Here is a 17,434-nt window from a genome sequence, read left to right as displayed (position 1 = left end):
AATCATGCGTTATCCGCTATCCGCTCACCGCCTAGGACACATTCTTACGGGATTCCTCTCTCACATTAATGCGCCATTTACAGTAATGCATGATAGTACATTATAAAACGCTCGTAAAAGACTATGTAAAAAATTTTACAACAATTTAATATTAAATTAAATCATGTTTGGATTCAATATTGTACATATTATAAAAAGAATTAATTAGAAATTTATTTAATATATTTATATAATAAATTTATAATATATTTATATTAATATATTTATGTATTTTTAATTATTATATGCATTACTGTAAAATATTGTTGGGAATATTACTGTATAAGATTCATGAGAAATATAATAATTTACGTTTTTTTTCTCAAATTATATCTTAGAGAAAGAGAGAGAAATCGATATAAAAATTAAAAATGATTAAAGGAAAAATTATTTTCACAGTGGTAAGAATGAAGCAATGAGAAATCCAGAAATTGCTTAGAGAAAACGTTTCTTTCCCCAATCTCTCGAGGATTGAGCCAGACGCAAAAACGACAGGAGTGTATCTAGGAAATGTGTAGTTCAGAATTTAAGAAATACAAGATATTCTTACCATTTGTTGTGTAATTGAAAATGTAACTGTGTAACCTTGTTCAAGTGTAAAACGTTTCTAGAGCGAAAATTTTAAATTTGCTAGCACTAAGCAGACATGTGCAGAAATGATTGCACATACAGAAAGATTCAACGTACAAAAAGACTCAAAGATTGATTCGAAATTAAACTTAAACTTAATTTTCTAACCGTATATACGAATGCACATATGACGAGATATTCTGAATACTTTTATAAGCGTTTTTCTTTTAAAAAAAATTATTTTAATGAAAATGCTATCTCTCTTTAATCTCAAGATTATAAAATAAAAAAATAATCACCGAGGTACGATTTATAATGGCAGGATTGTAATCACAATGTTGGTTTTTGTAAAATGCAAATAAATTCTAATAAATTATAATGTTCAAAATATTTAACATTTCCAAATATAATTATTGTCAATTAAATTTTTTATTTGTTCCTTTTAATAAATATTTAATAAAAAAATTATATAATTCTTAAAAAAAAAACATCGAATTCAAAAAATTTGAAATAAAATCTAATTCTGACAAATAATTGTAAATCTTAAACTTTTACAATGTTGAAATATTTTATATAGTTATATAAAAAATATTAATTATTATAGATATTTATTACATAAAAAGCTTTAGATATATTAAATGATTTAATATCTAGAATTTCTTTGCATTATACAATTTATAATGGATCACTACTAATTAATTTTACAAGTGACAAATAATAAATAAATTGTAAATTATGCTCACCTCTCACGGCTGCTTCATCGTAATTCGATATCTCCCCGATCTCCTTCTCCTGCTCCTCTTCTTCCTCTCTCTTGTTCATCTCTCGCTGCTTCGTCATGGCACTCACAGGACACTCACGAAAATACTGTTAATTGCATCGCACGCGCACTAATCAATAGAATACGACGATCGCGCGACACTTTGTACGACACTCCCGATCTTATCAATCACACATATAACGCGCACTTTATTATAATACAACAAAAAAACAATGCGAAAGCTACGATCTTCTTGGCGCTCGATAAGTGGACGGCCAAGTCTGTGTCATCGCCTAGTTAACCTCCGAGATGTTAACAAATAGCACACAAATAATTCGATCTGTCCCACATCTGCGATGCTTTTTTAATAGAAAGTTTAAAAATGATATGTCTCGATAATTTCACCTTGATACTACATGTTTCTACAAAAATGAGTCAATGGCTAAAGTGCCATTTAACGATATAGATAATTCAAAATTCAATATTGTGCGCGCGAGATAAATATTACGATATGTAACACGATCTATGTACATATCACGCTTTTTCATTCAATAATGAACTTGAATCATTCGATTCATTTGATTCCATGTTCTCAATTCGAAAATGATGAGCAAATTATATCTGAATAATAATTTTAAAGCGCAATGGGCGAGATATATCTATTTCAAGTGAGAAAGACGGTTCTAAAAGACGGTTAATTTAGGTTAGAATTTTTTTTCTAGGCTTACCAGTCATTAATCGCGCGGATCGATAAATGTTAATTATAACAATTATGGGGAACGATCGAGAGGCATTTTTAATACTGCGACACGATCGAATAATACGTTGATACGAGCTCTCAGCTTCTCGTAACGCCAACATTCCCGGACGATCTGCGACTCGCGAACGATAACTCAAGGTGACTAAAGTTGACTGCGTATAAACATATACGTCACACGGTCACACGACGCAAATTTCGGCGCGCGTTTTTGCGACGTTTATTGAACCGTATATTTCAAAATACAATTGCCGTCAAAACTATTGTGTGACGTCATATATATACAAACATATAAAAATTATCTTTCTTTATAACGATTGTTGTTAACGATTAATCCGCGCAATTAATTAACTCCGCGATCGTAAATGTATCGAGATGAAAGTTAAGATATTTCGCGTGATTTATATATTTATTTGATGGAGAATTGAAGTGATTATATAAATTATTCATTTATTACGATATTTATTTTAATGATACTGTGATTTTTGGAAATATTTCTCTTACGTTTTAAATTTTTCGTAGATATAAATGTGACTCGACATTATTTCCGAACGATGAGAAAATGGAATAAGGCTCGAATGATTCAAGAAAGCCCTGATGTAATAATCATTTGTAAATAATGAGCGAGAGATTACGATATGTAACACGATCTATATACATATCACACTTTTTCATTGAATAATGGATAATTTTAAAGCGCGATGCGTGAGATATATGTATTTCAAGTGAGAAGTAGGTCTAGAAGACGGTTAACTTAGGTTAGAATTAGGCTTACCAATCGTTAATCGCGCGAATCGATAAACGTTAATCGTAACGATTACAGAGAACGATCGAGTGGACATTTTTTAATACTGTAACACGATCGAATAATACGCTGATCCGAGTCTCAGCTTCTTGTAACGCTAACATTCCCGCTCGAGTCGCGACCGCAAACGACAACACGAGGTGACTGAAGATAACTGCGTATAAACATATACCTACGTCACACGACGTAAATTTCGGCGCATGTTTTTGCGATGTTTTTTGAATCGTCGTATATTTCAGATATACAATTGTCGTCAAAATTATTGTGTGACGTCATATATATACATACACAAAAGGAATTTTTTTCTTCGATTGTTAACGATTATTTATCCGCGCGATTAATCTCCGCGATCGTAAATGTATCGAGAAAATTAACAGATATTTCACGTGATTTATATATTTCACTTGATTCATTTGATAAAGAGGAGATTTGAAATGATTATAAATTACTCATTTATTACGATATTTATTTTATTAATTGTACTTTGATTTTTGGAAATATTTCTTTTACGTTTTAAATTTTGCGTAGATATAAATGTGAATTGCCTATTATTTCCAAATTGACGATGAGAGAATGGAATAAGGCCCGAATGATTCAAGAAAGTAATAATCATTCAGTAAATAATGAGCGAGAGATTAAAAAAAATAAAAATAGAATAGTTATTCCGTATAAACTTACTTAACATTAAATATTTTGTGGAAAGAAACGGTGCTCGGCGTTCGTACTTTTTCGACATATTGCGTATTATTGTTTACACGCGGTAACTTTGTTGTCAAGGTTATCGGCAAGACTCGAGCAGAAGGTTAACGGCGCGAAACACTGCGACGTGTCGACGTACACATATTATTAATCGAAACTCGATCGCAACAAGTACTAGTAGATGGCAAGCGCAATCGTTCCTTGTAATTAAATATAATTAGAGTTTATTAATCCACGCGATCAACGATTCGTATAAAGTGTGTCGAAGCAGATATTTAGCGCGTTATATCTGTTTATTTGAAGTAAGAATCTCGAATCGCGATGGCAATTATATAAAATATTATTTTTTATTTCGATATTTAAAACGATAACTATATTTCTTGATGCTTGAATTAAAATATACCTTGCATCGCGCTTTGAAATTCTCGATTTAAATAATTAATTTGTTCACTTTTGGATCGAAAAGACTAGGAATAATCACTCACAAAGTAATCGTTAAATCGGAGAAAACTGTGATACATATATTAATGATAAACATTTATCATGTGAGATTTATATGTTCGAGATGTATCTCGAATACATGCAATACTAAATTATAATTATATATTTTCGGACGGTATATCACATCTTAACAAATTATTAACTCTCGCAATATCAGTATGAAAATACATTTATCATTCTTTTCATTAACCAATGATAGCGAGACAGATCAAATTCAATTCATTGTATATTATTCATTAGCAACGAAGAATTTATCGTAGTGAGTGGAATATGAATTTTGTTCCATGTGATTTTCAAGCGTTAAGCGGATAATTTTTGCTTCGTTTTCCGCGCGTCATGTGCGATTAACATCCGAAGTACACTGTTGCGATATCATCGTATTATATGCGTGCGCGATCGTAATTAATTGTATTTTCGTGAATTATGTGTAAGTGTCATGAAGAAGCAGTAAAAAGTGAACAAAGGAAAAGGAGAAGGTCCGAGGATTCCGAAAAGATGGCGGACAACAGCAGCAATTGTAAGGTAAGCAAAATCTATAGCTTATTTATATTATTTGTTACTTGTAAAATTAATCAGTCATTAATCTGCACGATAATACATTTTAGATTATCATATAATATATATATATATATATATATATATATATATATATAAATTCTATCATATTTTAAAGTATTTAAAATATTTATAATAAAGTATTTTATAATAATTAATATTTGCAGATATATAATAAATATGTTCAGTGTATATATCATAACAGTATATCGCATCGGTAATGTGAGAAACTTCTCTTAAGTTAGCTTCGCGCAACGTAATTCTAAATATTATTAAAGTAAATATTGATAAAATTACCAAAAAATTAATTTATTAAAAATGTCTGCAAGTAAAAGTGTAACGATAGATTATCGAGAAAAATAGTATATTAAATATAGTACATTATATCGATAATGGGAACAATTTCATTGAATGAACTCCGCACGACCATAGCTCCAAACATTATTAAACATAAATGAACGCTCTTTTGTCAATAAGATACTTTATAATAATAAAATAATCATAATCTTGTATATTTGCATATCATAGCATTCATATATTTTTATATAGAAAATTGAATATAAAAATATAGATTAAATTGTGACAATATTTGCGAATTGAAAAAGTTAAATAAATATCAAGAATAACAAACAAATCGATTCATCTATTTAAAATCATTCTTTTATATGCAGCTTATGTTTCACTAAATAATAGAGGATGTAATAATGATAGAATATTTCTAGAAATTTTTTTTTGCTTTTGCAATCAAATTAAACGCATGTAGATGTATATTAATTTGGCAGCGCATTTTCATCAAACCTCGATCAAAAGTTGACAGAAGGTGATAAATTATTAATCGTGTGGCCACACCGAGAGTAGGACCATGCTGCTTTCGACAGGTCTGTGATATTAAAATGCCTTCTCGAGTGCCTTTTTCGTCATATTAAATTTCAATCAATGCCTCGTTCTAGCAGCGCACCGATTTATTATGTTTGAGCGCTGCCAACGATAAGAGATAGCGAACCGATATGCGCCACTTGTCGATGAAAAAATCGAAATTCGAAATTGACTTGCATATACAATTATATTCTAGCTATCATTTCTAGGAAAATGTTTTAAAATAGTTTGCAATTTGAAAGTATTAAAAATTTAAATAACATTTATTCGAAAGTCATGTTTTTTAACTAAGCTTTCCTTGCATTAATTAATTCAATTTTATATTTATTAAGCATGAATAAATTATAAATTTTTGTCAGTTTTTTTACGACTTGTGCTTCTATATTAAACTCGTATGATTTTATGCATTTCATTTCGTGAATATTCGCTCTGGCTGCTAAAAATGACAAAAACAAGATATAATAAATACGAAAAGAATACAATTCAAGAAACACAATAAAATAAAAAATAAGATTTTAGCGATATTAATTGTAATTGTAAGGAAACTAAGTAAACTAAACCAATACCTAAAAAATATACTATAATGTTAGTTTATTCCAAAATAATTGGCATCCTACATAAATAAATATATATTTAAATATTAAATCGTTTTCTTGTTAAACTTTAATCGATAGTATACATAACTTATATTCCATCGAGATAAAATATAAATCATATGTTGGATTAGCGAAGTGAAATTTTCAGCGCAAATTGAAGATAAAATTGTCAGTACGTGATTATTCTTTTTTTTAGTTTTTCTTTAAAAAATGATAAAAGCATGATTACAAATTTATTCAAGAAACAGCTATTGAAAACAAAATGAAAATTTTGAGAATATTATATTCGAAAATGTGTATAATGTATATGTGCGTGTGTTGCGTGTGTGCGCGCAATTATATTGCAATAACTAGATAGCTACGGTTAAACATCGATCTCGACTGAAACGTCCTATGGGTGAAGAGCCGATATCTGTCTTGATGCGATAATCGGTGTACGTGGCTGCGACTCGCTACACGCCATGTTACAGCTCGCAAGGTCTCGACCTTGCGCGAATACATTCTTTCGCTCGGGAGAAGAGAAGAGACTTCGGGAACCGAAGAGACGCGATTTTCTTTGGGGATATAATGCGCGAAGTGGCGAGGTGAGTTTCCCATGCCGCGTGGCAGTATGACGGGGCGCATCGTTTATCAAAAATAAATTATCAAGAGGAGGATCTTAGAGAGAGAGAGACAAAGAAAGAGAGAGAGAGAGAGGCGCAAGGGTGGAGGGCGGGCGGGATGGTTATACCGCGTGCCTTCGCGCGTGCATGGCCGCGTACAGGAAACTCCAGAGACCAAGGGACGGAGAGGCTGTGATAGGTAAGCGTGGCGGGAGAACGAAGCTCGACGAAGACGAAGAAGACACTGAAGAAGTGGCGAGCTACGCGAATGAAACGTGAGGCAAGGGGTTGAGGAGGGATACGGGGGAAGACACAGACCGACCACGAAGAAGCAACTTACGACGACCGTTGCTCGAAGGACGGAAAGGTGGAAGAGCATCCTTTGGAACCGGTCCGTCCTCTCGGAGCTTGCTTGCTACGACCAGATGAAGCCAGGCGAGAGCCTTCCCTGGTCCTGGCGCATCCACCGAAACTTCATACTTCGTGCAAGCTTGAAAGAAATTCAGAGTAATGATTTCGATAGCGAGGAAAAAAATCGATATACATATGTTAGCGATTTTATATTAAAATTCGACATACGACGTTACGATCATTCGGATCAATATTTTCGATGTGGTTGAATAAATATTCGCATACTTCTTTGAAGAAACTAGATTACAGGCAATCACTTTGTTATATGATATAAACGAACAGATACGTAGAGCGAAAGATATAATTTTACATACAATTTCATAAGCAATTTTTATAGTCTCTTATATTTCGAAATATATTTTGCATAGCTCGACACACATATCGCGATTCAAATGAAACGCAAATTGGAAGGGTTAAAAAAGTAATGACACGGTTGTGTTGAGAATATAAGAGGGTTAATGAGAGAACTCAAAAAAAAAAGAGAGAACTCTTGCGAGGCAATAGGATGAAACTGATCCTATCTCTTCGATACGTAGCTTATCATCATGATCGCACGAACCAGTACTGTTATACTTAGAATGCACTATTCCAGTTTTATCTTGTAGGAATGTCATATATAATATTTGTAGTTTCAAGTTAGAACAGGTGCCACTCTTCAACTTTATATAGTGTACACATTAGAGGTATATATCACAAAATAAAATATTAATTATAAAATATATTAGATATATCATAAAATTTAATCTAATTATTAAATATTATATTTAATTAAATAAATCTCAAATTTTTTATATAATTCAAAGATTCATTATTTCATTCATATTTAATTTAATATTGTATCTTCAAGTGTAATACAAAGAAAAAGATGCATCAGTACACAAACACATATAATTATAAAAATTATTTAGTGTAGTAATTAAATTTCCATGAGCATTATATTGACATATTTAGTTATACTTCAAGAAGTAATCGCTATGTTTCTAAGACATTTTTTTCCCACAATTTGTTACATATTTTTTCCAATCCTTATAATGAGTCCTTGTGATATCACTCTTCTAACAAATTATTTTTTTTCATATCATTCTAACTCATTTTGTCTATGTAACGGTATATTGTCTATGTAACGGGATATTTCATGATATAGCATAAGCACATCGGAACGGTAAATTTATTAAATCGATTGTTAGTCTATTTATATCTCTGAATTCTTCAATGGAAATTTTGGAAATTAATAATTATTTAGTAATTAATGAAAAATTTGTCAAAATAGACACAAAATGTCAAATATAAGATAAAACAATACTTAAAGATTACAACAATATTTACGAAAAAGTGATGAACTAGCGTAATATGAAATAAAGATGGAAAATGAGTAGGAAAAGAAGTAGGAGGACAAATGAAAGAGAGAGAGACAGAGAGAGGGGGAGAGGGAGAGAGAGAAAACGTGATGAAAAGATAGAGGAAAAATAAAGGCGGTGGGAGAAAAGAAATAGAGACAGAATGAAATTGTAAAGTTAAAGAAGGCTCGAGAGAAAGAGAAAAAGAAAGAGATAGGGTGAGTAAGACGCGAGGGTAACTTCCAATAATTGTGAATAGGAGTTCGGTTTTCTGACCGACTGTTTTGTATGCGAAAGAGATCGCGTAGTGCTCCTGAGAACTAAGAATATTGCGAAACCTATGGGAGTAACTGTAAACGCGCGATACTATATAACGATACTATATAATACACGCACTATTGCAATGAATTTCTATTCGGTGATACTTGTGTTTTATGACGCCGCGATTAATCCTTAATTAGCCGATGTCTTTTTGTAATCAAAGAAAGATTTGACTTACGCTGAAATAATTATTTACATAATTATTTACATAAGATTGTTTTTTACAAACAATCGCGGAAAAGAGAAAGAGAGAGAGAAAAGACATTGCATAGATTAAATATGAAATTTAAATGATACAAACAGATTTTGTAAATTTGTTTATTTACAACAAGAAGAATATTTGAAGCCTGTTCAAAAAAATTGATTTGTCTTCATACATTTCTGCGTATTGTATAATTTTTATTCGAAACAATGGACATATACATTGTATATGCATTGTATTATTTCTCAAGCCGTTTTAATATTTATTACTGTTAATTTTATCAATTCTCTCTACTTCTCGTCCTATCTCTCTCTCTCTCTCTCTCTCTCTCTCTCTCTCTCTCTCTCTATTAAATTTATTTTTAAAGATATTTATAGAATATAAACATTTTTTAAATGTTTGATCATTATATATGTCATACATGCATAATGATCAAACGCACAGGCTTTTTGTAAATTCAATTCTTGTAAAAAATCTAAATTTTTTTTTATAAAACATACACATACATATATAAAACTCTGCTTTAAAAATTTGATTTTCTGAAAGAAAAATTAAGCTTATTTATAAAAACGTTGAATTTTAAAAAGGTCTGCCATGTATATGCCTATAATATATATCGCTTGCATTTTTTTATATATTATATTTCTATTATATAATAAAAAAAAACTTATTTAGCTTGAATGTACAATTTATTCGCGTGCGCAAATATTAATAATATTTTATATAGAAATAATTAAAAATTTATCATGAAAATTTTAATATATTAAAAGGGATTAACAAGAAATCAGATATTCTACTTTTTTATTATAAAATCGAATATTCTCTATGTATTGGTTTTAACAGTGACATCTTCTTGAGATATGCAGAAACATGATTGGATTTTGTACAATTTTATTTAATCTTTGAAAAATTAAATTATAATTGGAAAATCCGATTTGGATAACTCGATACTCATAATGATAAATAACTATTTGTAGTAATAATGAGACATTTGATAAAATATAATTTAGTCTAAAATAGTATATTAAATATATATTCGAGAAATATTTACCGACACATCTTATATCGTAAATATTTACAATATTTAATGATTTTTCGAAGATAGCTTTCATCATTGACGAAATAATATTACAAATTCACTTTGATTAATATTTCGCCATTATTATTCGATTCGGTGGTAATTGGAGAACTCTGTCGATTGTTGGTAACATCAAGTAATAACACCAATATGTGAACTCTATTTTTAAATAATAATAATCGCAAAAATATGAATTGGTTTGAATATAATTTTATAATCTATTGTAATGTGTATGTTTCATGATTTATTTTGTTAGTCTATTAATTTTAAGATATCTATATATGAGAAAAGATAGTATTATATTTATTTATGATATTGTCCTCTATATAATATTCTTTTGTATACTTTTTTCATTTGCATTATTTTTTGAAATATGATTATATATATATATATATATATATATATAATTATAGGAATAAATAAGTATATAGATTTGATAACATTCCGGATATATCGATAGCCAATCATAATCGCTCAACAATATTCTCGTGAATTATAGAATAAAAAAATCGATACTCGCCAGATTCGTTATCCCTTTATTACGATCTATTATGTTTTATTAAAGTGCAATATATGTATATACGAGTGTGTATTTTACTTAAATGTATTTTTGTATATGTATTTTAATATAGGTTTAGAACCTTCAAGAGATATAATCTCTAATAAAGAATTTCTCATAACATGTATCAATAAATATGTTTATAATTAAAGTAATAAAAATAATAAAATTTAATACAAAAAAGGGATGTTATTGTGATAATAAATAATATGTTTACTGATGATAAAATATTATTATTATCTTTAGATATATACTATATTAAAATATTAAAGTATGAATAAAAACATGTAAACATACAGCAACCAAGTTTTTTAGCGTTAAATTAATTTGTTTACTTTTGATTTATCATATTATTGATATATATTATGTTTCCAAAAATTGTATCTTCTATAATATGCATATACACAAATAATTAAGTAAAATATACACACATTTACATTTTATTTAATAAAACAATTTTAATATTAAAAGATATATATATATATATATATATATATATATATATATATATATATACATATATATATATATACACGAGAAAAAAAGTGAAATCATTTCACATTTTAAAATCGTGTATTTTCAGTACCAAATATCCAATACATTTTGTTCTTACAGTGTGTTATATTGCGAAACTTAGATTAGTTTTAAAATTGGCATTTTCCGACAAAAACAAAATGCATTTGAAATCTAGAATATGTAAGTGATTTTGCCTAAATACGCGACAAAGATTATAAGCGGTATTATATATATATACATACAATGATTCAGAAAAGCAACTGTTACTCAAAAACAATCGTATCGATTAAAAGACATACATCGACAACATCGTACATGCGATAAATTAATTTCTCTTATTGCTTATTATTATATTATCATCGATTCAATGAAACTTATCGAATTTCACATCGGAAATATTTTACTTGATCTAATAGTTGTTAATCGGCGGATTAATCGGAGGATAATAAAAGTATTGATTAACGTAATAGTTCGTGTAAAATATGCTGCTATAACTATTATCATATCGTATCGTGAAGTTATATCTAATGAGTTAATCTAATATTACAAACTAACGGGGGACAATCAAATAGACAAGTCAAAGAACCAAAAGTGTATAATCAACTATAACTTATATAGATATTTAACTTATATTAAACTACTTGCAATAGGCTTCTCTAATATCTTCTATTTTTTCTTCTCGAAACTATATTCGCACGTACGGCTTTTTCAATTTCTGTATTTTTGGTTATTAGGATGACTCACCATATCATTGTTTAATGTTAAAAATTTGTTTGTCGTATTTAGAGTTAACTTTTTTGTATAAGAATATCGAGAAATTGTTAGAATTTTTGAATCATAAATAACTAGAAATTTCAATCATGCGAATTAAAATTCAGAGCTGAAAATAAATCTTTTTCTTCTTCTTTCAATTTATAAACTTTAAATTTGTAATTTCAATATTAACTGTATATTTAACGTTGGAGATTGAAAATTTATAAATTATTCTTCATTAGAATTTTCGTTAAGTACGAATAATTACCGAATTTATCAAAGAGTTAACTAAAGAGTGATACATTAATGATTCTGTATGCAGCAATTATAATGCAAGTACAATATATATCATTGTGTGTAAAACCTTCTCACAATTTCGGTGATATTACTTTTTGACTGCGATAATTTATAGGAGATTTTTGGTATTTTATCCAAAATAATGCTTTTCAGCACGTTTGATTACGAACAAAAATCCAATTCGAGAGAATAAAGGACCAAAATGTAAATGACCATCTAAACATTACTATATACCATTAACATATTGATGCCTAACATTGCTGAATTATACATATAAGTACTGTTATGTATAAATGCATAATGTAAACTTATGATAATTATAAAACTGTCTATATATAAATTCACTATTCTTACATTTGATATCTCACGAAGCTGTCGCAAGAAATTATATGGGTAATAAATAACTAATAGTCCCATAAAAAATTATTCTAGGAAATATTGTATCTCTTTCATATATTGAAAAAAATATGTGATTATTAATCAATTCCATAGTATATGTATGTATATAGTTCACATGTTCTTAAAATCGCACACATTACTCTTTAGTTTCAAATTCGTATACGTTACAGATACAGGAGATAGAAATAAAAACGAACTTTACAATTCTAGTTGCAAAATTCATTTATTTTGCTCTACGAATGCAGTCAAAATTTGGGGAGAACAAAAATTTATTGATTTGTTTTGTACAGTGCATAATCTTTTGGAATTCGTATTATATTCAGTCAATATAAATAGGGAGAATGGAATTCATCGATTGCACAATCGATGCGTGTGTCTCATGAAATATTAAATCAAATTAAGTTAAACTATAATACGCTCGTGCTTTCACAATATAATATAACATAACATTAATATCTGTGAGAACATCGAAAGATAATATATATATAATTATGATATAACTATGATTTTTTTCTCGGAATTATCATAATTTTTTTATATAAATATATATAAAATATAAGGAAAAAAATTAAAGGAAAATATGCGATGGGCTCATAGGAACAATTGAAGAATGAAAATCAAATATCCCTACTGTTTTTCAAAGAGAATCAAAATTCAAAAATGATATTCTGAATATTATGAAATGTGTGTGTGTGTGTGTCTATATATATATTCTGAATTGTACTTTAACAAAAAAGAAAAAAAAGCGTTTTACGTTTTTTAAAATATTTAGTGTAATCTTAATATTTAGAAGCACGAGTTGAATAAACAATAATAAATTCGATACTTGACATTCTCATTGTTATTAAAATATAATTCTCTAATGATATTTAAATCAGTAAATAGATACATTTCTGTTATATATATAGATACTTTGATAGAATCGTTGAATATACAAGAAATATATACTTAAAAATTCATCATTAATCATTAGATTTAAATCAGAAACCACAAAAAGTATTAAAAAATTATGTCTTCTATAAATTAAATGGATTGTGTACATTTTTAATTTCCATATCGATATTTATAAATTTGAAAATTTCACAGCTTTTAATAATCTTAGAAATATTTAGATAATCTTGTTTATTATATTTACAGAGAGATATCGTAATGATGAAAATTATTTTTTCTTATGATATATATATATATATATATATATATATATATATATATCAAATATATATATATTAATTCGGTTAATTTTATATATATATATATATATATATATATATATATATATATATATATATATCAAATTAACCGAATAATAATTTAATAAATTTAGATTTAGAATAGATTTTAGATAAGAATAAATTAATATAAAAAATATTTAAAATATTTACAAAAAAAAGTTTTCATCTTTAATTTAAAACTTGTGTTTTGATATTTGATTTCCACTCTTCTTAGGGGACATCTATCTTAAAAATTAAAAAGTATTAATAAAAAAAAGTCCATACGTCTCTCCTATAATTATATTGATTGGAGATATAGCCAATAAATTATAAACAATAATATCGCTAATGAATATGAGGTTATTCTTATTAATGGTCTAATGTTGGATTTTGTTCGATCGTCTTGTTCGTAATCTTAACGCTTTGAAAAGACGGTAAAGAGTCTCCTGTGGATTATGATCCTAAAAGAGCGATGTTATAGAATTATTCTATTTTTCGGCAGGATCGCAATTGATAAATCTATCGAGAAATCGCGAAACTAGAATCGCGGAATCACGTTATACGCTTCGTCTTAAAACGAAACATAATTCGAATCTTAATGATAATGTAAGGATTGATATGGATTTTTTATAATCAGACTATTTTTTGTCATGGTGTAATAAATAACAAAGTAATTTATCATATTAGATTTTGATCGCCCAATTTTGTTAAAATCGAATTAGAATTGTATTCAATACATTCGAAGCTTTGTTTTAATCTGTATTAAAAAAATTTCATAATAATAATTGAATAGTATCTCATAATAAATAATGATAATATATTTTCAATGAATAAATAGAGTTTAGAAAATCATAATGACACGCGTCAAGCGTTTTACTGTTTATCAAATTATAGTTTTTTCCCAAAAAACTAAAATCTTATTAGCATCATTTAACAAAAAGTATACATATGTAGTTACATTTATAATTAATAAGATATTATATAATTAATTTCAGGAAAGTATATTGTATTTTCAGAGTTCTAATTTAAAATTAAATTATTGAGATATTTATATATTTATGTGGCTAATGTCAAAAATGTGTACGACTAAAAAATTTGTATTGTCCAAGCTCTTGTTCACTTTTTTTTATCGTTAAAACACACGAGGCCCGATCGTGATAGCATTGGTTTTCGAGTTAATTCTTGAGATAAAATAGTCAATCAGTCAATAAAGTGAACGTTCCGTAACTTAGCAAGTTACGCGAAACTTGATCAATCAGTTCAACTGTCATTAGAATTAACATTAACACGTTCAATGCCGCATGAATTTTAATTTTTCTGGAAATGTAATTAGGAATTGTACATCGTAAAAGTGTAAATCAAATTTAAATATCGTTCTTCTTCATACGTATATACACATTTTTAAGTACAGTTTTATATATATACCACTGAGACATTGCTCTTCGACACGATTGCCGCGACATTGAAAGTATTAAGAGATTACACGATGTGGACACACGTTTATGATCGAGAAATGAACGTGTTGACTCGCTCTCGAGAGTGCGATCAAGATGTGCACTTCGACCTTCTCGACTATTGACGCAAAACAGTAGTATGAATGATATGGGGATGATGATTCAGGCGATGTCGTGAAAGTCAGCCGAAGAAAGTTTCGAACACATCGTCATTTCACTCTCGAGTTTAACTTATATCGTAAATAATGGCAGTTTATCAGTTTTTATATAATATAAAGTCAATGATCAGTCAATAGAGAAGGACTTTGTGTTTCTTCTCGTGGATTTTTCAGTCAATTTGCACGATTAAAGGCATAATACCTTTCTTCCATTCTCGTCTCCTCATAGATCAGACGTTAAAAATCGCTCTTAAAACATGTATACATTCTTTTGATGGAATAAGTAAGAGCAAGTTACTTCGTATGTAAAAATGGTTCGACAGCTGATTTTAGACTATCGGTAAACTTGCTGAGCGCGGTGACGAGACGGCGAGTATGAGAATTTTTTTTATTTGACTATTTCGAGATGAGTAATGTAATAGCGAGGATGATCGTCGCTAGTATCCAATACACATTCATATCATTCTTCGAATAAACGACTTACAAATAAAAAATGCGAGGTCTGTGTCAAGAGTATATATCGTAAACTATCAAATCGTGGCTTGTTCGTATTGGCCTTCTATTCGTTCCTGTTATACACGCACTAGCGTACGAGATACGTATCGCGCGTTTCTTTCGTTTCATCGCGTCTCCCTAGCATAGTCGGCGAACATAATAATAAGCGAACGACACGAAATTGTTCTATCGATCTATAGAAGTCCCCTTAGTGACTTCTATTAGACTCGGGCATGTTAATTCGAAGAAAAATAATCGCAACAGAATATCATTTGTCGACAAAGACGATTGTATTCGCGTCCTCAATAATAACGAATCGTTTCGGGGAAAACCTATGTCTATTAATATTTTTAAATCACAGTCAATTTAACAGGAATGGGCATCATGAATAGCAATAAAAATAATAATAATAATAATAATAATTAATAATAATGAACGAAAGCGTCACATGTGACTTTATTTTAATCGCTATTACTATTATTATTATTTTATCGTTTCCGTATACTATGTTGAGCGTCAAAAAAATGAACAAATCCATGTGTATACCGCATTTATCTTATCATATATTGCATGTAATCTAAGCGATTAGTTCATACACAATAGCATTTATTTGCCAACTTTAACAAGTTTGTCTACTTAGATTATATGTAAAACGATAATGTAAATTCCATTACACATGGATTTTGCAACTCAATATCAGTTTATAGGAATGAACAGAGTAAATCTACAAATCGATATGCTCTTCCGCGAGTACTTTTAAATCGTGTCGTGATTCAATCATAGAGAAGAAAATGGCTTCAATTGGTTACATGTCTTTGTAATCACTGGATATAAATGAATATCACTGGATATAAATTGTAATCACTGGGTCAGTTTATTTAAGTAACCAATTAAAAGTTAATTCATCTCTAAGGTTGAAAAGATAAATTGCGAAATATGATAGTATATATATAAAAAGTAAAATAAGCTTTTAAGATCTTTGACAAATGTTTAGCGAAATTGAATTCAACAATCCTGTATTGTATTAATGTAATTGCATTAATGTTCGTTAAAAAGCAAATGCGAACCATGTTAGGCAGACAAAACGATGGTAGAAAGTATCGATGCAAGCTCTAAGATTAAAAAATTTCTAATTATCTTATGTAACGAAAACGCAATGAGCAAAACTAACAGGTTTATTTGTATGTTGTGATGTATCTACAATTATTTAGACTCGAAATGTGCATTGTTTACTAATTCATAAAGTTAAATATGCTGTGCGCAACGAAAATCTATGATATAATCTAAAAATCACCAACTATATGTTCTTATTGGCATTTTTTTAATCAGTTATTATTTATTCTTAAAATAATTCTTAATGGATTTCATTGTAATTGGTTGCAGCACTGCTAAAATAAAACTAAAATTGATCAAATTTTTTTAATATCGTATATCAAATTATCAAGGAAAAGAAAACTGAAGAGGTAAAATAAAGAAAGCAAGA

At 28.6% G+C, this 17,434-nt stretch overlaps 1 protein-coding gene across 11 annotated transcripts in view; it reads right to left on the bottom strand.

The window, feature by feature from the left end:
- Tara (SERTA domain-containing protein 2 taranis) overlaps positions 1-3,066 on the bottom strand; it is an 83,990-nt gene extending 80,924 nt beyond the window's left edge. For 3 of the 11 annotated variants that reach the window (XM_083108784.1, XM_083108783.1, XM_083108785.1), the window contains exon 1: positions 1,353-2,443. The gene's annotated coding sequence lies outside the window, so the exon portion shown is untranslated. Of the gene's footprint in view, positions 1-1,352; positions 2,444-2,901 lie in introns of those variants that run through there. The other 8 variants (XM_083108774.1, XM_083108782.1, XM_083108775.1 and 5 more) reach the window with 7 other exon arrangements.
- Between the last annotated feature and the right edge of the window lie 14,368 nt (positions 3,067-17,434).

The sequence above is a fragment of the Camponotus vicinus genome, unplaced genomic scaffold (assembly GCF_025532165.1).
Source record: "Camponotus vicinus isolate PSW18456_S1 unplaced genomic scaffold, iyCamVici1.0 SCAF_9, whole genome shotgun sequence".
Lineage (NCBI taxonomy): Eukaryota > Metazoa > Arthropoda > Insecta > Hymenoptera > Formicidae > Camponotus > Camponotus vicinus.
This window is presented reverse-complemented; position numbering and strand designations above follow the sequence as displayed.